Raw genomic sequence first — 26,507 nt, forward strand, 5'->3', positions numbered from 1 at the left:
GCACAATTTCTGAGAATTTCCTTCGATGGGACCAAAGCTCTGCTCAGCCATAAGGAATTTCCATGAGATCAAGATAAGACCATTTCTTCATTTAAGCTGTCCAGTGTTGAAATTATCTCCGATATTCTTGAATGATAAGATTTTCAGCTTTGATGCTGTGGCAGCCATGCTGCATTTAAAACAAACTACACACAATTAGAATGACTTTTGGTGAAAATCTCGTGTTGTGAAAACCCAATGTTGATATGACTTTCGATTAGGCATGGCAATAATGATTTTCAATATAACTATTATTGTGGCCATAATGAATGCAACATCATCACCATTTTATTATAGTACCAACTAGAATTAAAAAAAGTCATCTGATGAAAACTCAATGTTGATAAGATTTTCGATCTATAAGTAGTAGCAATAAGACTTTCAAGATGACTGCTGTGGCATCCATATTGGATATTAGATCAGTGCAATTTTTATTTAAGACCAACTATACAACATAAGAAGCCATCTGGTGAAAATCCCATGCTGATGACTTTCCATTCAGAAAAAGCACTGTAACAAGATTTTAAACAAGCTGATGTGGTGTGCATATTAAATGTCTGATTAATGCCATCCATTTTCATTAAAACCAATTATACATCATAATAAGGTTTTAGGTGAAAACCTCATGTTGATATGACCGATCATTCAGGTAGAGTAGCAATAACAACATTTTCAAGCTGGTCACTATGGTCAACATATTGGATGTCCGAGCAGCACTATTATTATTTTGATTTAGAACCAACTCGATATCTTCTGGTCAAAAACTCATGCCAGTAAGACTTTCAGTTCAGGAGTCACAATATCAAGATTTTCAAGATGTCTGCCATTGTGGCCAAATCAGATCAGCACAATTTTCGTTCTGAACCAACCAAACATTATGAAAAGTGTTTTGGGGAAAACCCCATATCGATATCAGTATCTATTCATCATCAGAAGTGATCATACAATATTTTCAAGAAAGCCACTGTATGTTTCTGTAGAACAATTTCCAATCTGGTCAAAACTGGATATCAAGGTTTGGCCCTACAGTTATTAAGTACTTCTGAAGCAGGAATGGTATAAAGTGAACCTGTGTTAAATTTATAACAAGCACAAGGGGTAGACTGTTGGCATACCTGTATGCCATGATTAGAGTTATTAAAATAGGTTCAATCACATACCTATTCCTGCCCTTTTATATAACGAAGAACCTAATTCAGACTATACTTATAATCCTGTGTGTGAAAATGCATTGACAAAAAAGCAAGTGCCACAAAGAGTCATTTAAGAACAGCAGTTAAAATATAATACTGAGCACTGTCAGTTTTGGAAAAAGTAAACATGGGTTAAACACCACTAGTTTGTAGATTCAATGCCTTTGTATAATTATCCCAAGGTGCACATCAAGTACATGCCAATAACTTTTTATCATGTACACTATTTTTCTAATAGACTAAGATATTCCACTACAGCCTTTTAAATGAAGGCATTCCTCCAGTAATGCACAGAACATTTCAGATGGCCACAAGATAATATTGTTGGCATGAAATGAAGCAGAAGGTAGGAATAAGATATGAAAAGTTTTCCATGCTGAAAACAATTATGCATTGTAAATGACTCTAAGTGGGGGCTCTTCTCCACATCAACAAATGCTTTTTATTGCAATACTCAAATGACTTTGATCATAAAATCTGAATACAGCTTTCAACTGAGCTTTCTGTGTGTTATGTATTGATGTGCTTGATTTCACTGCTCTACAATGATACCAAATAATCTGGACGTTCTAGCTGCACTACAAAATACAGAGGGAAAAACCTAACTTTTTGGACCTGTCTTTTTTTCCACTCAAAATTCACTCATGGTCAGAATCTAATTTTGTGTCAGGATTTTAAACCTTTTGGTCTCAGATCTAAGGCAGGCCAGTCTGAACTGCACACAGACAGGTGAACCTTTGCAAAAACTAGGATAAGGTGGGCATTTGGAATAAAGAGTGGTCTCCATACGAAAATGATGGGTCCATTAAGTTGATTCAAGGTTTCTATATTTTTAATAAGGGTAGTCACATTAAAAGGCAGGTCAGTACCATTTGGATGAACCGGAAAGCACTTTAGGACAAATGTAATCAGTATATAAAGTTTGTCCATTTTGATGTGCTCATATATATCCAAGTGAATTGTAGGGTTTGATAAGACTGATCAGCTCTAAAGCTAGGCCTCATGGTCATGAAAGTGTATGAGCACTTTGTACACAAAACTCCCAATTAAAAATCATCCTCAGTGTTACTCAATCCCTATAACTTGGCATGAATGTGTATATACAATAAGAAAATCTCAAAACATTTTTTCTTCTGTACTTTCTGAGAGCAATGCTATAAAAGATAAAATTTTGTAAAGCTTTAGCAAAGTTCAAATTTTTTACCCAGATTCTTTGGTAGTTAAAGGGCATTGTGATGTTACAGTATGAACCAAATGGCAGAGACGATAGGGTGTTGCACAAGGCATTTTTTTTTGCAACCATGTTCAATTAGCCACAGTAACTATGTGAACAAATACTAATGATAATAATAATAACTATAAAAAGGATGACAAAATCAGTTGTAGCTTTCTATTACATGTACATCCATATTTGCATATTGGGTACATGGACACACCCACACCCACACACACACACCCACACACAGTGCTGATAAAAGCAACATTTATATACAGATGTATTAAACAAAAATTTCTGTAAGAACATGTTCCAATTAGGTACATTATGTATGTATATATAGTATTAGAAAAATAGACAACAAAGTGGAATATTTGAGAATTCATACTGTAAGTTGCAATTTATTTTCCAAATGTCACAGATCCCACTTCTCATCCACTGAATTATATTATAATTAAATGCATTTATATTTGTGCTTTCTCTATTTTCCTTTAGGATTCTGTTCCAGCTTGGTTACCCCAAATGTTGAAACCTTTTCTTAATGAGCTGTTTCTTTTTGGAATGGAAAATTGGTTAGCTGAAATTGCTCTTAAATTGAGAGTGTTGCCTTGATTTCTAGCATGAAGTAGTTACAAGAGATATAATGGGGTATATTTTTGAAACTTTGTGCACAAATCTAGCTTTTTTCAAAAACATTTGTTTACTTTCTGTTAACATTTTAGTATCATTCATTGCATTTGGTATGTTTTCAGTAATATCTAGGTAAAACCTTTTTTTGTCTCCACACATCTCTGTTGCTAGCCATGGGTTAGAAACCAAAAACTTACTGAGAGAGATGGCTGCCAACGAAAAGTCACCATTGTGGATAGCAAGATTCAATTCATTGCTCACACAAGGTAAAATAAAGATGAGCAAGTTCAGTAAATTACTGTCATCAGTTCAAAGTACGACACATCTAATAAATACATACATACAAACAATACATAAACAGCAATCAAAACAAGGCCTCAATGTTTAATTTCAAATAAGTTTCTTTCTCATTGGAAGTGATCAATTATTGTCAAAACCTACCACACAAAGAACTTCTTAATCATAATAAAAATGTTAAAAAAAACTTGCATCAAGAAAACCATATCTAGCCTAAAAGCAATGGGCCAATTGGAGCAGTGAAAACTCCTACATTATTCATCCATGGAACAATGAAGAATCCTACATTATCCATCCATAGGTTGTGGGTTCAACAACTGCCCAGACTACCCTTGGTTGGCTGTCTCTGTGTCTTTGGGAAAGGCATCTACCAGTAGCTCCCATTTTCTAAGCATAATATGGCCAATTATTTGTTTAAAAAGTGCAATTAATTGTTTAGAAATTACTTGTCATTAACACATCAGTCACCGCTTTATAAAGGTGATATATGGTAAACATTTTGATTACTGGCAATCTGATTTTTTGTACTGAATGTATTAGATAAATTAGGCTGCATGACTGGGACAATTTCACTAGCCTAGGGCACAGAAAAGAAACATGCTTTAAACAAGTTGTCATTGGCTGATTTGAATGAGGAGTCTCCAGTGAAACTAACTAGTGCTCAAATATATAAATATTAATTATTTTGCTGCATATTTTTGTGTACATTTTTGTATTTTACTGAAGATTAGCCAAGTTCCTTGCATAACACTAACTATATAATTTAATATAAATAATAATATGGGAATTTTTCATGCAGAAAAGAGCTATCAAACAATGTAACCATGATTAGCAAATATTATTTGTGTAATGTAGAAATAAACTAATGTAATATAAATCAAAATGGTTTCCCCAGATTCAGTTTTTTTTTCTGGGAATCAAAGTAGCTAGGTGGATAGCATGGCAGAGATGCAACTAGAAAGATGATTTTAGAAACCCTGACAAGACCGAGCTTGGGTTGGACACTGGTGTATTCCTGGACAAAGCTTTTTGTTCCAACTGCCTTGTCACATTATAACCATTAATGTGCTGATGTGCCATTTAACATCAAACAAATACACAAGTTTTGCAAATTAATGATTACTTTCAGCATGAGCCAAGTTTCTCACTGACAATGTATGCATATCACATGACATGCAAATATGCTACTTTCAATGTGAATAAGATTTCATGCTACATTTGGATCTCTCTGTAAATTCAGAAAATTGTTTAATTTTCTCTCCCTAAATTCAGAAAATTGTGTTTTTTAAGTCCTGAACTGGTGAAAATTAATCTTATTAAAATGCACTTATTCAACTATTCATAGATGCTGGACTAGTAGATAAAAAGCATACATTGATATTATGTCACTGTCATTCAGCAGCTCAAATTTTCTTCTTCCAAGGGAGGTTTTAAAATATCTTTTGCACCACTTGGTCAGCAAGAATTACTTTCACATCAAAGATTCAGCATGCATCAAGGATCACTATTAGGTCATAATATCTAGTTTTCTGAAAAATGTCTTCTTTATCACTGTGGAAAAATCAAATTCAAGAAATAGCTTCATTTTTGGCTGAATAAAAAACATAAAAGACTCTGACATATATAATGTTAGAAGTATTAGGTATCTTTTTATCTTTTCTATTCATCTCTACACGTAACAAACAAGCATCAATGAAATAGACTAATGTTCTAGTGACTGAAAGGAATTTCCAGGAATTAAAGATGTGACCATTTATTTCTTTAACTGTGAAGTATAAAACCCATCTTTGATATTCGTCAACCAAAACAAGATTTTCAAATTAGCTGCTCTGGTGGACATATTGGATGTCAACTTGGAACAATTTTCATTTAGGCTTAACAAGGTATCATTCTGGTGGTATGACTTTTTTATTTTAGAGGATCAACAATAACAAGATTTTAAGATTCCTACTGTGGTTACCATATCAGAAAACAGATCAATACCATTTTTATCTAGAACCAGCTAGACATCGTAAGAAGTCTTCTGGTGAAAACTCCAGGTCTGCATGACTTTTCATAAGGCAATATTAAGATTTTCAAGATAGCCACTGTGGTGGCCATATTATAGATCTCAACTGGTGAAAACCTGAATGTCTTTCCATTCAGGAGTAGTAACAATGAAAAGGTTTCCCAGCTGGCAACTGTGATGGCCATATTGCACAACAGATTGGCACTATCTTCATTCAGAACCAACCAGATATCATAAGAAATCTTTCAGTGAAAAGACCACAATGATATGACCATCCAGAAGTGTAGCAATAAGAATATATTCAAGATGGCCACTGTGGAGACCAGATTGAATGTCTAAATGGTACCATTTTCATTTAGGATCAACTAGACTATATGTATGTGTTCAGAACGTTTCATGGCAATCGTCCAAGTAGTTCAGGAGGAATAGTACTATCTAATAGATCACAGGCCATCCCATAGTAGTACTATCAGATGGAAAGACAATGAACAATAGACCACAGGCCATCCCATACTAGTACTTTCAGATGGACAATGAACAATAGACCAAAGGCCATCCCATACTAGTACTATCAGATGGACAGACAATGAACAATAGACCACAGGCCATCCCATACTAGTACTTTCAGATGGACAGACAATGAACAATAGACCACAGGCCATCCCATACTAGTACTATCAGATGGACAGACAATGAACAATAGACCACAGGCCATCCCATACTAGTACTATCAGATGGACAATGAACAATAGACCAAAGGCCATCCCATACTAGTACTATCAGACAGAAAGACAATGAACAATAGACCATAGGCCATCCCATACTAGTACTATCAGATGGACAGACAATGAACAATAGACCACAGGCCATCCCATACTAGTAATATCAGACAGACAGACAATGAACAATAGACCACAGGCCATCCCATACTAGTACTATCAGACGGACAGACAATGAACAATAGACCACAGGCCATCCCATACTAGTACTATCAGATGGACAGACAATGAACAATAGACTACAGGCCATCCCATACTAGTACTATCAGATGGACAGACAATGAACAATAGACTACAGGCCATCCCATACTAGTGCTATCAGATGGACAGACAATGAACAATAGACAACAGGCCATCCCATAAGGTCTTCTGGTGTATAACTAGTAGAGCCAAAAACAAAATGTTGTTTGAAGAAAAGAAAGCAAGATAACTTAAAATCTCATTGTAAACTGAAGAAAGTTGTAGTAAATTTTAGTGAATCGAGGCCACAAGCTTGAACTTGGGATGGTATTCTACTTAACAGTATTCATCAGTGAAGGATTACAATGAGTACAGTATATATCTATATGAAGTAGCTACATCAAGTCAGATCCAATGGCAAACTGCAAAGACCCAGACCAATATCATGTACCCACAGATCTAGCTCTGTACAGATTGAGTAATCAGTAAAACAAACAACATAGGCCCTGATTTGCTGGCACATTATGCCCCAGGCCTATGCTAACAGCCCTGGAATTGACCATAGGTAATTAGATATTAAAAAAGGTGCTAATTATGGTTGATTTGCATGTCCCATGGGTCAAATGTGTCAAATACTTTTATCAAATTGAGTAGAAATAATAAACCCAACTGTAATCCATAGACAGGTTTTCCACTTTTATGTCAGATGTAAATCCATAAAATAAAATTATCTTCTCATGACTTTCCTAATTTTATCTCTCTTTTTTCATTATGATTTTATTATTATGATTTTTCTATTCTATTTCTCAACATGTCTTCTCCTCCATGTTGTTGAGATGTAAAACTGGCCCAATGCACACCCCTGCATGTTGTTGGGAGGTAGAACTGGCTCACTGCATCCCCTCTAAGTTCTTAGGATGTAGAACTGGCCCACTGTACCCTTTGCAAGTTGTTAGGATGTAGAACTAGCCCACTGCACCCCCTGCATGTCTAGGAGGTAACCAATGGAGTCTTTCTTTTTGTCCTGGGATGCTTTTTTCATGAAGCTTATGTTTCTTTCATTACTTATATAGTGTATTGACAATATGAACTTCTACACAGTTTTGTCAAAAGATTGCAATTAACAGTGTGAAGAGAATAGTTACCCTTTTCTTTCAAGAATTAAAAAGATTCAATGGCAAAAAAATTCTGAACTATTTATGGTAAATCATAGATGCCTCAAAGATTAACCACTTGAGTATTACATTTCACCAAACTGACAGTCGCCATTCCCAGGTAAAAACACCCATGACTGTGATGTTGGTAAACACAAACAACCAAAAGAAAATTAACAAAACATTTTATCTTCAAGTTACATAAGTTCTATTAGTGTTTTTGTTTTGTTTCTGTGAGACAAATTTTTTATATATTGACTTAGATGTACCACAAGAGAAAATCATGGACTCATTATGGGAATGTGGTTTATGTATCAAATTTTAACCCATGATTTTATAATTTTTAACATTCTTTTATTTTATATACTGTTTACAGACTTTGACATCTTTACCATTTTATCCCAAATTACTTCATGTCTGTTCATATTCTGAATTTATCTACACTAGATTTGGGGGCCATTCATTTTTGCACGTTTAGAACGTTCCTTTTTTGTCGGCACTATAGTCACTATTGTGATCATACGCTGTTGAACTCTTAGTACAAACATCTGTCTCCTATCTCTACCTGTAACAAAAATGACAGTAATCTCAGATGTATCAGAAGAAAGATAATGTAAAACCTCTATTTCAGGAAAAAATTAAAGAATTTTACTGCAACTGGACCAGAGAGTTGGACATAAATCCCAGCATCCCTTACATCAACTGTGTGAGTTTACCTTGGTCTTGGTCCTAATATACCCTGTACATTTCATGCATGTCTGACTTTTATATTAACATGTCTTGAGCTTTGTGGCACATCAGCACAACCCTGGCCATACAGTTCATAGTAAGTTTAGGTAATCGAAAAAAGCATTATAAAAAACAAAGATACACAAAGGATAAAATCCTTTAAACACAGAGTCAACTGTGGGGGATGGGGTGGGGCTTTATTGTTTTTATTTTTTTCAAAGAAACCATGCTATTTTAAAATGTCCAAGACATTCCCAGCTGGAAGTGCATAAAAATATTTGTGTAATCCTCTCTGAATAAATTTTTTTTTATTAGTAGTAGTAGCAGTAGTATAAGTAGTATTGTTATTATTATGACTATTATTATTATTATTATTATTATTAAAATTTACAAGGATGCCACTTAACATATTATTCCAATGAAAGGTCAAGGACAATGTTTTAAGCTAAAATCATGGGCTATAATTCTGTAGCATTAAGATTAATGTGAAAATCAAACTTTATTTAGGTCTTGTTAATGTAAAGCTCATACCATATTTAGATTCTGGTATATGAAGTCCTTATATTAAGCAACAAAAAGATCTTGATGCTAGTGAAGGGCAAACTTTCCATGTCAAACAGGGGCCCAACTCCTTTAAATTTTGTTTGAAAATTGTGGAAATCAAACCTGAACAAGATCTTTTGAATGTCAAGCATCATAAAATATTTTGTCTGAATCCATGAAGTTCCTGAAAAGTTACTCTGCAAAAACGAAATTGCAATTTAAGGTAATATGCCAAGTAAAAATAAGAGGTCATAATTCCATTCAGCTTAGTTGAAAAATGGTGAAAATTACAGCTGATCTGGACCTTAATGTAAAACATCATATTCAATTTATTTTTAATCTCTGAAGTCCTTCAAAAGATCATAAATTAACTATAATGTAATAAAATGGACACGTTCAAGTCCAACAGAGGTCACAACTCTCTTAAATTTTGCTGGAAAATTGTGATAATTATATTGATCTAGACCAATTTCATGTAAAAGTCTCAAAATTAATTTGATTTAATTCCATTAAGTCTTTAAACAGTAAGTCAGAGAAAACAAAATTATCACTGGCTGGAAAAAGACAGGAAGGATGGACAGGTGTAATACTATGGGCCCTGTCCACTTTTAGTGGCAACATATAATGGTTATGGCTTGGTAGTGCAGGATAAATGAATGGACATTAGTAACAGCTACCGTATGGATGTAACAGTAACGGTTATGGCTTGGTATTGCAAGATAAATGAATGGACATGAGTAACAGCAACTGTATGGATGTAATAGTAACGGTTATGGCTTGGTATTGCAAGATAAATGAATGGACATGAGTAACAGCAACTGTATGGATGTAATAGTAACGGTTATGGCTTGGTACTGCAGGATAAATGGATGGACATGAGTAACAGCAACTGTATGGATGTAATAGTAACGGTTATGGCTTGGTATTGCAGGATAAATGGATGGACATGAGTAACAGCAACTGTATGGATGTAATAGTAACGGTTATGGCTTGGTATTGCAAGATAAATGAATGGACATGAGTAACAGCAACTGTATGGATGTAATAGTAATGGTTATGGCTTGGTATTGCAGGATAAATGGATGGACATGAGTAACAGCAACTGTATGGATGTAATAGTAACGGTTATGGCTTGGTATTGCAGGATAAATGGATGGACATGAGTAACAGCAACTGTATGGATGTAATAGTAACGGTTATGGCTTGGTATTGCAGGATAAATGGATGGGCATGAGTAACAGCTACTGTATGGATGTAATAGTAACAGTTATGGCTTGGTATTGCAGGATAAATGGATGGACATGAGTAACAGCTACTGTATGGATGTAATAGTAACGGTTATGGCTTGGTATTGCAAGATAAATGAATGGACATGAGTAACAGCAACTGTATGGATGTAATAGTAATGGTTATGGCTTGGTATTGCAGGATAAATGGATGGACATGAGTAACAGCAACTGTATGGATGTAATAGTAACGGTTATGGCTTGGTATTGCAAGATAAATGGATGGACATAAGTAACAACTACTGTATGGATGTAATTGTAAAGGTTATGGCTTCATAAATGGGTGTCTATATGTCTCAATGCATGTTTGTGTTGGTTTTTAGTAATTAAATTTCATGCATTAAAAATAATTACAAAACTTAATTATCACCTTCTTTGGTACACAGAAGTTAGCCAATTTTATTTATAAAAATAAAAAAATTCTGTATCAACATTTTGAGAACAAATTTTTTAAATAATTTTTATTAACTGGTGGTACATGAAAATTTAGAATGTATGAAACTAAGAGTATAAAAAATTTCTCATGCATGAAAATTCTGGGTGTATGAAAACGTTCTGAGTATTAAAAATAATAATACAGTATAATGAATTCATTACTAGTTGAGGACCATTTCTTGCCACATACAAACTCAGGCTATCAAAGGGCTAATATCTCTAACAAACATATGTAAAAATATTTTATTTTTATGCATAATTAAAAAAAAGTTAATGTACTTTTAAAGGTTTGCATAAGTAAAAATTGATGTCTGTTCAGGGGATATTATCACCATGGTGACAACTGGTACATGGCGAGAACTGATTGTCTGCCAGTATAATGTGGTCCCAATTTTAGTGCATTTAATGGTTGTTATTAAAGACAAATTTATAGATCCAACAAACAGTATGTCAAGTGAGGAATCTATTGTACCTGGACATTCTCTAATAAGTAGCTTTAAGTACAGATGAAAATCTACCATACTGTAAACATCTGCTTATAACTTGAGTCCAACAGAAAATTGCAGTCTAAGATCTGCCATTGCACAATGCACCTGCACATCTGGGTCTATAAAGTTTGTGAGCAGCAGTATGTAAAAAAAACCAATATAAACCCTTATCTGCCAATGCATTATGTGCCAGCAGATTAGAGTTTCTGTTATTCACTGTTGAATGCAACATTATACAGATATATATGGATAATCATTTGGGTTTATTTTTTACAAAACAAATATCTGTATTCATTAAAATCTTTATTGAATATTTTTTTTTTACACATCACAATCACACAATGTCAATTCTGCAGACACTTCACAAACAAATGTCCTTAAAGGGAACTTAAAATTAAAAAATGCATGGTTATGGTTACACTGAAGAAAAAAATAACTGTCAGTATGTCAATATTTTCATTTTTTATTGGTCTGGATGAATTTAAATGAAGTATAAACTATTAACCAGAACCACACAAACTTTTTTATTTGGCCTTAAATCAACTCTCTCTCTCTCTCTCTCTCTCTGTCTCTCTCTCTCTCTCTCTCTCTCTCTCTCTCTCTCTCTCTCTCTCTCTCATATATACACACACACACACACACAGAAAAATGTCCTAAATGCAAATGAACAACAATAACTAGTAGGGATTTTGCATAAAAATGTGCTTACATTCTATCTGCAACGAGATGTTAAAACCATATTGCATGTGAATTATATTCCATCCTGACCTTTAAAAACTATCATCTGAAATCATCAGCAATGTTGTTAAATAGTGAAGCAAAGAAATACAATAGCACCTATCTATTTTAAAAAGTCAAAATTATTCCATTCTGTAGGTTAATCAAAAAGGTAGGCTGTCTTATACTTTTCAGCAAGCATGAAATTGCAAACAGAACACTCCTAAACAAAGCTGCACTTGTCCTTTGGTCTTCCCCTAACAACTCCTAAGAACCCTTCCTAACCTCACTCTTAAAGGGCAAATGCTGTCCACACCTGTTTGCATACAGTTAATGACCTATTAGCCCTGTCATGCACTACCTAACACTGTCATGTGAAGTGTCATTCAATCTCCACCCTGGGTGGTAAGATCAAATAGATTAAATGCAGACAATATGTATTACTGCTTAAATTTATCAAAACCAATGAAATTGTTATAATTCTTTAGTGGACTGATATACTGCTACATTTTTATTTGATAATATAATTAAAAAAATATGTGAAAATTTGTGAAGCTTTAGTTCCCCTTTTACCCTTTAATTATCGTATCTTTTGCTTTCACGGTAGCATCTAGATCAGGTCAAGTATATGTAATTAGTCCAGTACCTGAGATTTTGTCATTAGTGGGGGGGGGGGTAATTTGTGGCATGTGTGATTTATTATGATTTATTATCATGATTTCCTCCATCACTGATGATAACACTGTCATGGCTGGAAGCAAATCTAATTTCAAACAAGAGAGTCAAAATCTTCTATATTATTTATTTCATTTTGATCACGGAGAAATTTCAAAGACAAAAATACAAATTGTAATGTATTAAATATGCAGACAAGCATGCAGATCATTCTCAATTTTTCCAAGGGATTAATTGGGTACCATGGTGAGAAAGCATAAAGAATTTGTGAAGCACCTAGTACCAAAATAAATTTACATGAACAATCAACATAAATACATTTCAAACTCATTACAGATCAATGCCATCTCACCTCTGTCTGTGCCAGTTTGATTCTCGGATTCAGCCAATGTGGGTATGTGAGAAAGGTTGCCGGTAGCTTCTCATGGGTCGGCGGTTCTTTCCCAGGTTTTCCCGGGTTCTTCCTCCACCATTAATACTGGCTGCCATGTATAGCTTATCGTGTGCTGAAAATGGCATTACACCCCACAACAACAAGAACAACCAAACTCATTAGAGAATCAATAAAGCAAATCAGTACAAAAGAATGGCAGTGCCAAGTTCACCCTTTTATGATTACCCCCTTTATAGTCACAACAAACCCATCTTATCACAACATGTACAAATCCTTTTTTTTTAAATCATTTTCATCCCCATAAAAGAACCTATATGTATACTGAACAAAGTCAAATATATTTCACATACAGTTAATTGATACATTAAGGATGAAACTGGATCATGAATGCACTGATTTCCCACAATATCACTCAATATTTCCAAAAACCACATAAAAAAAGAGCTAGGTGAAAATCAAAAACAAATATAAATACAGCTAGGTTAAAATGGGACAATTCCAGTGACCTAGTGGTTAGAGCATTGGCCTAGTGGTTAAAGCATCCTTTTCAGATGCAGGAGGTTGTGGGTTCCAACCCTCACCTGAGTCATACCATACCAAAGACACAAAAATGGTACCAGCAGCTGCCTCACTTGGCACTCAGCATTAAGACACTACTGCAGGGACTGGTTGGCCTGGTGTCAGGTTACTGTGAATGAGCGGGACATGATGTTACATGTCTGCAGCATGATGCCCCAGTGCTAGACATCACTATAAACTGTCAAAGTGCAGACATCATAGTGATATGACTGAAAATTTGTTAAAGCTACGTTAAAAATCCAAATCAAACACTCACAAAAGTGAAAATGGGCAGCCACTCATGTACATTGAAGGCCAAATTTTAATCTTAAATGCAGCTAACACAAATGTATATCTGCATTAGAATCAATGATAATAAACAGCTGGTTAAACTGAAACTGGGAATTAACACTTTGCAATTTTATTCTGGTTTACAGATGTCAAGTGATGCCATATGGCAAGCTGCTACAAAAACAATTAACTCTATGAATTAATAACTTTTTAAACAATGACACAGAAGGCTGACAACTGAGTTCAAATAAAGCCTTGTCAAGACACAGAAGGGTGACAACTGAGTTCAAATAAAGCCTTGTCAAGACACAGAAGGGTGACAATTGAGTTCAAATAAAGCCTTGTCAAGAATCAGAAATTTGTCAAATGAGTTCAAATAAAGTCTTGTCAAGACACAGATGGCTGAACTTGGCTGATGGCACAGAAGGCTGACAAATTAATTCAGTTAAGACCACAACATGACAAAGAAGGCTGATGAATGAATCCAGCTAAGGCCTCATCATGAGAAAGGCTGACAACTAAATCCAGCTAAGGCCTCACTGTGACAGAAAACAAACAACTGAAGGCTGACTAGAGAATTTAGCTAAGGCCTCATCATTACACAAAAGGATAATGTGGCTGATTCCTGAAATCAGTCAAGACATCATCTTTATTAGGCAGCATAACAAATCTGGTTGAAGTAAAAAAAAAAGAGTCAAGGAAGTTATTAAATGGAAACAAAATTGAATGGGCCTGATTCTGGTACTGATAACTCCATCAAGCATCACTACCAAAAAAAATCTTCAAGACTACATTACTGACATAGTAGTCTCACTTACTATGACATGAATGCAAATTTTTTATAATTCACTTTCCATTAACAAAATGCACTTAACACTTGCAAATATTGGTGTAGCATACATTAAGTGATATTGGGAGCAAGGGGAGAAGACTAGGAAAGGAACTGCAGATCTGCTACAGTAAAACCTGTCTTGAGAGACCACTGCTATGAGAGACCGCCTGTCTTGAGAGACCAGATTCTCCATGTACAGATTTAGAGATTATATATTGTTATAACCTGTTATGAGAGACCACCTGTCATGAGAGACCATTATGTTTTGGCAGAAGGGGTGGTCTTTCAAGACAGGTTCCACTGTATATACAAGTCCACTGCAGTCTGTTGACCTTCCATAAAATCAATAACATTTTTCAATAGAAAACATTGATTACTTGTGCCATGAAAAATACAGTGATGACTTAAGACATCAATTACTTATGTAAAGCAGTGACATCGTGATAGTTTTTATGCATATACATTAGAACAAATGAAAATATTGATTTTATTAAGCAACAAGCTGAAAATAAAAATAACATGATCATTCTGTCACAAACTAATTAACATCTGATACTTCCATCCATAAGAACTACTACACCTGAGATGACTAATTTCAAGGTAGAATTTGCCGACTACTGCAAACACACATTCTAATTACACTAAAAATTTAGGCACATCAAAAGCATAAGGAATCAAAACCTGTGCAATTAAATAATGGTTTTCCTTCTTGTTTTCCATCATCTTTATTTCATCTGTTGCTGAAAGTTCAGCTGTACGAGACACCACACATACTGATGCTATAATTAAGCAACATGCAGCACGTAGAATTCTCAGTACTGACTGAACCTATCTCTGTATAATGGTATCCTCCTAATTGATGCCATTGCTCTGGCTTCCATTTTTTTAATTTTATTTCAAAGAAGTAAAGTTCCAGATACTGATGTTCCTGCTTTTCACTGGAACTTGGGGAGTGTAGTTTTGTAGAGAAAAAGACAAAGTAACAATGGTGATCTAGTTAACTGGATAAGGTATATTTGTAAAGGAACAAAATACTGATGATACAGAATACTGACAAGGGAGGCGAAGTCTGTTGAATATCAAGCTGCATACCAAATGTGGATCCAACATTCAGCAGCCATAATTTCACTAAATGATACTGGAAGCTAATTAAAAAAAATTGCATGTCATATCAATACAGAGCTACATATAAAGGTTTTACTTAAATCCAACAAAAATAATTAGGGAAATTACCGCATGCACAAAAGCATGGGTGGGTCCAAGAACCAGGGGCCACAACTCTGCTAAACGATGATGCATATAAAATGCTAAAAAGTCAAATTATGACAAGGTGGAATGAACATCAAGCTGTATAACAGTGTTAATGTACATAAAAGTTTGCAAGTCTGACAATGCAAGGTCATACCTCAACTACAAAATTCTGTTGCATGATGGACATGAAAGCAACAATAAGAATCAAAATCTGCCAAAATCTCATCAAGTTCCATACAAAATGAGACTGAAATCCAATGAAAACTGTGCAGGAATTGAATTGAATGGCCTTGAAAACCAGGGGCTATAACTCTCCTAAACAATGACACAGAAGGTTGATAATCGAAACCAGCTAAGGTCTCATCAATATGAAGCTATACACCAAATACCAAGGCAAAAACTGCAGGTGGCCAAAAAAATTAATCATGGAATTTTCTGTGTGGATAAGAAAAGTGGGTCAGTCCAACAATCAGGGGCTATAACTGTGCCAAATGATGATGTAGAAGACTGACAAAAAACTCTAACATAGTTATCACAAATACCAAGCTGCACACCAAATCTGGATCAAATCCAGAAGTAAATGTAGGTGGGTTTGAAAACCAGGGGCTATAACTCTGCTAAAAGATCAAGCTGACAACAGAACTCAGCCTAGATATCATCACAATCAAGATGCATACCAATTTTGGTTGAATTTTAATATTAATAAATGCAATTATTGTCTGGAAACAAAAGTGTGTGATGGTCAGATGGAAGAAAAGATCAAAGTTTAAATGGATAGAACCAATTTAATGTTCCCAATTTAGTATAAAAAAGTGGGGGGAGACAATTAAATTGATAACCTTTGACAAGTCTCTTTTCTAGATAGACTCTGAGATTGTTGTAATCATATAACATGTAAAAAAAAATCATTTTAATGCATCCAGTCTCTCTATCTATCCTACCAACTACTGCTACTTCATCAAATGTATTTCATTGTTTTGCTCATACTCAAGAGATTTGCCGGGAATTTGTATTTGGCTTCTCAGTGTATACATTAAATCGAGTGCTTTTTTTATAGGCACAATGACAAGCATGAATCAGCATTCAATAAATGTCTTATAATAATAAGCGTGAATCAGCATTCGATACATGTCTTATAATAATAAGCATGAATCAGCATTCGATACATGTCTTAAAATAACAAGCAAAAATCAGCATTCAATTTATATTGACCAGATAAATTTACTGATCATCTACAAGGTAATGAATATAAACATAGCAATGAACAAGTAGACAACATGAATTTGAATGAAATGCTATAAGCAAAAGTCAATAATTAATGTACAGTACCTGTAACAGAAATAAATATAATGTATGTAAAAATGGTCACAGCAACAAGAAAATCAAAATCAGCATGCAAATTATTTAAATATATAATGGCAATGATTCCTTCGTAAAATGGAGAGATTAATTATCATAATTCTGTTTACAACAGAATTTATTTACTTTCTAAATGAACATGTTTAATTAAGTTTTGGCACTATAAAAGAAAGCCATTATCACATGTAGTACTGAAGCCTAGTTTAAGGTATCTTCAAGAAAAAATTTTGATTCTCTAAACTTTTACAAAATACTGTGAAAGTTTTTAACACAACCATATAAAGACTTCTTTAAGTTCTGACATTCAATCTCCCCTTCTTTAAGTTCTGACATTCAATTATCCCAATCTTTACTAAAATCGTGTCAGGATACATGACACTTACCAATTCAAAAGGCAACTGAACACTTTGAAAAAAACTAATTACATTTCTAAAAAGAAGTTATTTAATATGCTGAATTAGTTCTTACACTAAGGATCAACCCATTCATTTAAATTATTTAACTGATCATAAAGTGAGGTAAGATCTTTTTTCCTAACCCTTTTATGACCAAACTTTGAAATTTACTTCACTGAACCAAAATTATCTAATAAGATGATAAAATCTACATGCATGGTCTAACAATCACTCAATCAATTTGATCAATGGATCAATCAATCAAAACATGTTTAAGAGTAAAGTGTAAAATTGACCATATAATTAAAATGGTTCTTTTGTGTAAAATCTTCTGTGTCAGAACTGGACAAATATTTATACTATCCTTTAAAAAAAACACAAAATTATTTGGAAATTTCTTATAAAGAAAAATTTATATGTATGTTGATTAAGAAAAGATATGAAGGTAAAAAATTTCACAATAAAAACACTGCTCTTAACCTTTTCTATGGATTAATTAATATTTTTTATATGGTAAATATTCAGTAATCATATTAATTTTATAAAAAATCTAACAAGTCTATGCATTTATATGATTCATGCTTTTATGCAATTATAAGAATATAGCAACCTTACTTGTAAGCCAAGCATGGGCTGTTAATTTTTTTCTTCAGACTTCATAACAAAATTAGACAAGAGGCAGTTTATCTTCCTACAAACCTGCAGTACACACTTCCAGATGATAGAGCCCCTGCTGGCCATGTGTCAGGTTCTCACCTTTACAGATCACCAATATCTCACCCCTGTGAGCATAGGTTTAAGTCACAGGTCAACCAGCATGGGTATGTTGGAAAGCATGCCAGTTGTGTCCTGTGCATTGGTGGAACTTCCCAGGGTTTTCCCAGGTTCTTCCTCCACCAAATATACTAGCCACCATGAATAGTGTATCATGTGCTGAAAAATGCCATTAAACCCATCAAACCACACAAAAAATTGAGATGACACACATTTTGCTCAAGGCAGAGTATAACTAAAGGTAATTTTGTATGTCACTCTTAACTCATTTAAGGCTTTTTATTGTTAACATGTTGATTCACCATTAGATCCATATAAAGACATTCTATATATAAGGCAAATACTACAACCATAGAAGTGACAAATCCACCCCCCAATATGTCTGCAAGTGTCAAAACCAGGGCAAGCACTCAACTAACATACTTTTAAAGGAAGGTTAGATGCAGAAAAATAGTAGGATACACTTCGTGACTTTACCCAGGCATGAGCATTCAGTACCAAGGGTTGCATTATCAATACAAGATTTTTTCCCTTCCAAAAGAAAAAGAAATTCATTGAAAGAAATTATGGAGTAATTGTTGCCATTTAATTACGGAAAATCTTATATGGGTCATGGAATTTAATGGATTAAAGCCTGAATACTTATCAAGTTTCAATACACGTCAAGTGTTTTCATGCCTACCATGTCCTAATTTATTTCTCTCTGGGGGTCAAAAGAGAATAGTATCTGGCAAAAAAGATAAATAAAAGTTTTTAACTGGTTGAAAATTCACCTTCTCAGTGAAAGATTAATGCTGAGTAAGAAAAATCCTAGAAAACAATTCCTGAAAAAAAATTACCAAGCAAGAAATAATTTCCTCAACAGGTATCATTAGGAAGTTTAAAAAATCTGTTAAACAGTTTAATTTATTCTTTCGAATTTGTCTTATTTCTCCTTTTCTCAAAAGACAATCACTTCAGTCAATTCTGGAGTTGCCATTTAAGATACATATCAAAGAATACATATATTATATACCCGACCAACCTTCACCCAAGTTTATGTGATGAGCCTACACACCCTTCCTTTACATGTAGCATAAAATTACAATAGGCTAACTCCACTACCTTGGTGATGCTAACACATCTCACAGGTATAAATTTTAGATTAAACAAACCAGGGTTCACCTGATGTCCAGAGAGTTATTTTTGGCCTATGACTCAGTTTTCAACTCATTTCACACCAAGAAAGAGTTCCTGGTCACCTGTAGTCACCTTTTTATTGCATTGGCCTGTGAGTGACCTATTTAGCTAGTATCTATCAAACCATAAAACCATATGGGGCCATATAATACTAACAGAATCACCAAATATGGCATCCACAGCCACATCTCCCTTTTGACAGTGATTGCCTTTAGAGGTGGGATACACACACATACCTTGCCCCCAACACCTCCACCACCAAAAAAACGGTAAGGATGCTGTCTCTGGAACCAAATGGGTTGCACTGATGCCCAGGTCTTGGGAATCATGAATATGAATGTCCTCAATAACATAGGTCAATCATTCAGGTGCAAATAAGTGTTCAGTCTAATGGTAAAATACAGCATGTAGCTTCCCAAATGCCCATTTTTCACACTTCAAAGGCATCAATAATGAAATTTAGCCACCATTAAAGTTACTATAGAACATGAACCAGTCCCATCATTAGCTACAGATATCAAAATGTCACACACAGGCCACAAGAAGAAAACTAAGAAAACTGCCTCCAATTTGACGAAAGCCAGACACTAATTCCAAATAAATAAATACACTTTTGTTTAAGTACAAGTTGTCATATCTGAATTATTTGACAAACTGCTTATATTGTTTATTCATCTTGCCACATTTTCCTTCTTATATAAAAGAAAATGAAAATTTGAAAAATCAGAATGGAAAATAATGAAATACTGTAAACAAAAGAATTGCAACAAATAATGCAATACTAACTACATTATTGGCAAAACAAGATTAATCCAGTATTAGCAAAATTCTATTCAATATTTCCTTGTATGTTTAGAGCTTCCAAGCATTATGCATTAATTGCAATGTATCCTACAGTTTTAATGATATAAATTAGCTATTATTTTAAGAGTGCCTCTCTTTTTACAGTAATTTTTCATTTCCCCTTTAGTTTTCAAAGATTATATATCCCAACAAATTGCAATTATAATTTTTTTTATCAGTTTTTGATATTGTGAACATTTACCTTTAGGTGCCAGTACGTTACTTTTTTTTTATTATTTTTATTTATATATAATTATCTGCACACCTGAAAGAAAAGAATTAATTACAGCATAGCAGTTTCTTTCTTCTGAGAGTGAAAGCCTGTCTAGCTTACGGCAAAGACCAAAACCTCCATTAACTAGTCCAGTTCACTCTATGTTGCTGCCTTTGAGTCTGACAAAGTAAAAATATGCTGTGAGTAAAAGAGAGAAAAATAATTAAGCATTCAGCTGTGGGCAAGGCAACAACTGCACATCAAACAAGTTAACAGGCACCAAGAACATGGTACTTTGTTGGGGGTGTATTAACACAGATGGAATTCATTTTTTGCTCAAAAGTAAAAGTTATGAATTGCCTCTGAAGCTCAAGAAATGAGAGTCCAAAATGAGCAGGTTGGTGATCTTTAGTTCTTTTCATCTTTTCATTAATACTGAAGTCCATTCCTCATACCCTGTACTTACTAATCTCTCTATTTCAAAACTGCATTCAATTTATTCATTGTAGAAGTTGCCATATAGTTGTTTTCACTGCACTGAATTTATTAATTGTAGGTGTTGCCATATAGTTGTTTTCACTGCATTGAATTTATTCATTGTAGGTGTTGCCATGTAGTTCTTTTCACTTCATTAGCAGACAGGAAACTTTGAAAGTTATTTTACATAGCATATTAACATCTACTTAATATTTTCACCACAAAAAAAATCAAAGCAGATTTTTGTGATTTCTTTTCATAAAGTAATACAATACTGCCGCTCTTAGTTCCTGTCAACTACGTTTAGTGTGGCTATTTATATTTCATACAACAATTACAATGTAATACTCTTTACTGCAGCAATTTAGAATTTAATTATTTTAACTGCAGTAAAGTAATTTTGTCAAGTCCAGTCATTAATCATGTTCTATATGATGAATCAATTGTAGAATTTACTTTGTAAAGTAAAAGAAAAGCATTCAAATATGAACAGCTGTATGTCTTAAACCATTATTTATCTCCCCACCACCACACCACAAAAAAAACAAAAAAAAAAAAAAACACCACAATTCCTGATTACTTTCCATTCTGACAGCAATAGCAAAATAATGGTTGTAATAATTCTCCCAAATAAAGCCCCTTTATGAATGGGTGGAGTTCAACATATCAATGGTATTAATTTCAACCCTCACAAGTAACAAGACACACCCTTTACCCTACAGCTGCTACAATATGGTTGTCAGGTAGACAAATATATACATAATGCCACTGGCAACATAGTTGTTGTGAAGTTATCTTAAGTATCCCATAGAGAGAAAAAAAAAAAGCTTTCATGCTAGATCTCCTTCCCAAATCCTGTGGGCTAAGGAATGTAGATGTAGGAACAATGTACCCTTTTGCATATCATACCTGGCAAGTAATGGAGGCAATCATTTTATGGCTTTTTTCTCTTTAGGGTAACTGGTATTATTGAGAGATCTAAATGTTTATTAGTAACATCCTCAAGGAAGATAACCCTTATAATCATTGTTCTTTATGTCCCATTGGCACTCACAAATAACGCCTGTCTGTGCCAGTTAACGTCTCAGCTTCACCAACATGTGTATGTGAGAAAGCTTGCTAGTAGCCTCTAGTGGGTCGGTCAGTTTTTCCTACCAATATACTGACCACCATGTATAACCTAACACATGCTGAAAAGGTGCTAAAATCCAGAAAACCAATCATAATGTCATTTTTGGTGTTCTAGTTTCAACATTTGACTTTCTGTACACAAAAATTTTTACCATTTTTTTACAATGTCCACTTCATCTAAGACAAAAGTAAAGTCTACTTTACAGATGTGTCAATAGTGGTGAACAGACAGAATTGCCACAACAAGAAATCCTGTGTTTATTTTATAATAATCAATCACATGATCTAATTAAGCACTTCCTACACAACAATTACATTTTTAATAAATAAAAATTAATTCACATCTCAAAATAAATGTAAACGGATGGAATCTGTAAAATGATTTGGATTTTTTTTTTAATTTATATTTTAACAATTTACACAATGAAAATATTAAAAAATTATTGTTTGCAAAACATTTTGCCAGGTAAGGGCAAAACTTAAATTCTTTATACATGTTTTTAAATTTGTGATTTTGTACAAAATTAAATTTATCAGCCTGAATATCTGTAATTTTGTTAAATAGCAATCCTTGCTAAAGACAATCAAAATATTATTATTAAACTATCAATTTTATAGTATCTATCCTCTTGAAAGAACAAAAGTGAACCACAATTTAAATGCTGTACTTGCATATTCAAGAAATAAAGTTCAAAAGATCTGAAATAACTATAAGACCATATGAAAAATGGAGAAAACTGATAGCAGTTTGTTTTCCACCTAAAATTCCTATCGAACATTTCATACTCATCCAAAGCAGTCTTTCAATAATTATCAGAGATAAAAAGGGAAGCCTAGAGGAACTGCCATTATGAATGATGGAATGATTCCCACTGGGCAACTAAGGCATACAATTGTATCCAGCAAATTATTTTTTTTATAGCTGTTGCACTCAGTATCCAAATCAAATATAGGAAATATTGATCCAGTCTATAGACTGTGCCAATACAGATACTATAACATCTAATTAGGAATAAAATCCAGTGATTATGGTTGCAAGACCAATCAATAAGAACAATTATAAAACTTTTATTTCGCGTAGCAAATTTCTATTTTTGGAACAAATAAAGACATTTTTTTAAAAGAAAGAAAGAAAATCTTAATAAAAGAAATTAATTTTCTTTGAAACAAATTCATATAAATTAAATCTTCCATAAAATCAACCAGTTATTGAATTCTAAACATTCTATATTTGTGAAATAATTACATGTAAATCTCTTCTTCAGGTGATATTGTAAAGTTTATTACAAAATATTTTTAAAATATGTTGCAAAAATATTAACTTCATAAGCATAGCCTATAATGTTATCAGATTGTAACACAACCATGAAAAACCGCTCCAGTGGGCTAGTGGTTAGAGCATCCACCTTGGATGCGGGAGGTCGTGGGTTCAATCCCCAACTGAGTCATACCAAAGACTTACAAAACTGGTACTAACAGGTACCTTGCTTGTCGCTCAGCATTAAGAGGTCAGTGTTAGGACTGGTTGGCCTGGCGTCAGGATAATGTGACTGGGTGGGACATCATGCTACATGTCTGTGGCATGTTGCCCCAGTGCTAGACATCACTTTAAACTGCCACACTGCAGACATCGCAGCCATAAGACTGAAATTTTTTTTAAAGCTACATTAAAAATCCAAATCACACACACACAACCATAAAAAGATTCAATCATTGTGATTCGCTATCACAAATTTCAACTTTACCAAGAAAGTAAGAACAAATTCTCAGAAGTCGCCTATAGTACAGATTGAATTCTAATGTCTGTACTTCCTAGTCCAGTCACATTTTTCTACTCCCTGCATGTACTGATTTCCAAGAAAGACAGAAACTTACCTTCAGTTTTCTGGAAAGATAAAAGTATAGTTTAAGTATACTGTCCCTTTCAGTTTCAGTGGGTTTATGCTCACTCTGTATAAACATGCATTAGTATCAAATATGAAGCAGCCAAATTTTCTATCAAGTTATATACATTAACATGATAGTTTTATTCTATCCAGGACAATTAGTTCTAGAATTTACTACAGGTACTTGTTTTCTGATTTATTACTGTACTTGATCTTTGGAATTACAGAATTCCCTCATTATAACACCATCAATGACAGCCAAAGTAAACTGCCTTATACTGAGCCTATAATAAATTTCATTCCCATACCCTTTTAGTTCAGTAATTGGTCCAATGAAACTGAAAGGCTTACAGAACAGTTTTATTAACAATCTGGATAATGCTGATCCATGCTTGACATGATTAGGAAGCAAGGTCAAAAGATATATATTCACTAGGAGTGTAAAAATTAGCCTGTTAATTACCAATCGGATCTGGGGCCCCAAGTGGCAGAGTGGTGTAAAGCACTCAATGTTATGGATCACTGCTGTCTCATCTCTGTCTGTGTGGGTTCGAGTCTCAGACTCAGAGAATGTGGGTACGTGAAAAAGCTTGCCAGTAGCTTCTTGTAGGTCGGTGGTTCTTTCCGGAGTTTTCCCGGGTTCTTCCTCCACCATTCATACTGGCCGCCATCTTGTGCTGAAAAATGGCATTAAACCCTACAACAACAACCAATTAGGTCAATAATGATACCTGAATTATTATGCAATTATCAGAAATTAAAAACATATATTAAAATAAAAAAGCTATCCAAATACCAATGCTACAAATTCAAATAAAAGGATTACAATGGTCCATAAAGTATGCAAATATTAAAGAATGAATAGGGCACTAATTGGAAATAACAAGGAGAATGAAGAATAACAGTGCAGACCACTACAGGTCATGGTGTACCATCGTTGAATTCCTTGTCGTCCAGATGTTGGTGCCAGCTCTACAGACATCTTTACCTGACAGTATTAGAAAATGTATGCACACATCTAATGCTGTTAAGTAAGATGCCTCTGGAACTTGCGTAAAACAATACCCGTACGAATTAATCCGAAGAAATGTCAGGTACACTTCCTCTGTAGAGGTGGTGGTGATGGAAATAGTCGTGCTATACTATAAGTGCTTGGCTTGGCTTTGATGCTGAAGAACTCTGATGCGCAGGCGTCTACAGGTAGCATGCAGTTGATCCAAGGCATTGATTGCAGGTAAAGTTATGCAAAACGTGTCATGGCCATGCAGAATGTGACAGAATGCAAACAGCTATGGCACACTGGTGAACTTCAGCAAAAAACAGAAGCAGCATAGTGGTAACAGTGTGAGTAAGCAAATTAAATGACAGCTCACACTTTTAAATAAAAATTGTTGTAAAACGTTTGAGTCATGGAGCTCATTCACTGTGCGGGTGCAGCATTAAAAACAAGCAGGTGAATCACAACATGAAAAGAAAATGAAACAAAAAATGTTATCTGTCTCACAATCGACACATGATGCATCTCCAAGAATCAAAACTGCATATTTGGAAAACAATCTAGCACTGTCCCAACATGGAACAATATTTTTGTCTTTTTAAGTATATATAGTATTACAGACAGGAAAGGTAATTTTTTTTATAAATTCACAAAATCATTTCTCCTCAGTTTCACCTCTTTCCACTGATATCACAAATGCTCCAGTGTCAGTCAATTTTCATGAGAAAATTATCTAATCCGCACAAAAATAAGATTTTGTATTACATTACCTCAATAAAAGAATTTTTAAAATAAAATAACAGTGCATGAAAACAAGGAATTTTTTTATCCTGGATTTGGTCATCAAAGACAAAAACAAATACATTGCTCAGTTTTTACTATTCCTTTTCAAAAGTCACATGAGATGAACATTCCTAAGTCGACAGGTAAACATTTTCAGCATAGCAAAGGTGTTGGGAGTAGATCAGTTGTCATCCAATTAAACTATGGCCATGGCGTGGATAAAATAGCTATTCATGTCTTGTTTAGTTTTTTTCTGGTTTCAAGATGAACTTAAGTCAGACACATCCTTATATGATCCAATCCCAAACCTGACTGCCAGCAACTTTGATTTGTAGAGACAAATTTCTTGTCATAAGCCACTGAACAAACCCACCCATGTGAATCCAACAAGCATTTCAGGCAAAATCCAGAACATTCTCTCTTTGAAGATGAAAGCTTTGTTAGTACAGCAAGATAATATCTGCAATAGAATGTTCTTACTAATGCACACAGCCTGTTGAAGTGGCTTTCTGAGTCATCCAAATAAAGCTTGTTGAACAACTACACATATTCACCTTCTATATATTTATCAAAAGCTTTTCCAGGCTCCAGGTGTGAGCTAGTACCCAGCAAGCTAAATTGAAAATCCCTTTACATTTCAGTGGATCTGAATGGCTATACATGTGAGTGCTAGGAAATCATCCAATACTCTTTCCTGGGCACAAACTTTCATTTGCCAATCTACTAAGCTTCATTACAATAACTTAATCACACTTATCAAAACCCTGCAGTGAA

General features: G+C 34.2%; 1 protein-coding gene and 1 long non-coding RNA gene across 8 annotated transcripts in view; both read right to left on the reverse strand.

The window, feature by feature from the left end:
- The window catches only part of LOC149781743 (uncharacterized), a 90,144-nt gene that overhangs the window by 26,250 nt on the left and 37,387 nt on the right, over positions 1 to 26,507 (reverse strand). The gene's annotated exons all lie outside the window — the stretch shown is intronic.
- LOC149781744 (uncharacterized) lies at positions 11,264 to 26,506 on the reverse strand. Its single transcript, XR_016414778.1, has 2 exons — positions 13,910 to 26,506; positions 11,264 to 13,866 (listed from the first exon to the last, which is right to left on the reverse strand). It is a non-coding gene; the product is annotated as an uncharacterized LOC149781744 (long non-coding RNA).

This window comes from Sinohyriopsis cumingii, chromosome 15 (assembly GCF_028554795.1).
Source record: "Sinohyriopsis cumingii isolate HCF-2022 chromosome 15, ASM2855479v2, whole genome shotgun sequence".
Taxonomy (NCBI): domain Eukaryota; kingdom Metazoa; phylum Mollusca; class Bivalvia; order Unionida; family Unionidae; genus Sinohyriopsis; species Sinohyriopsis cumingii.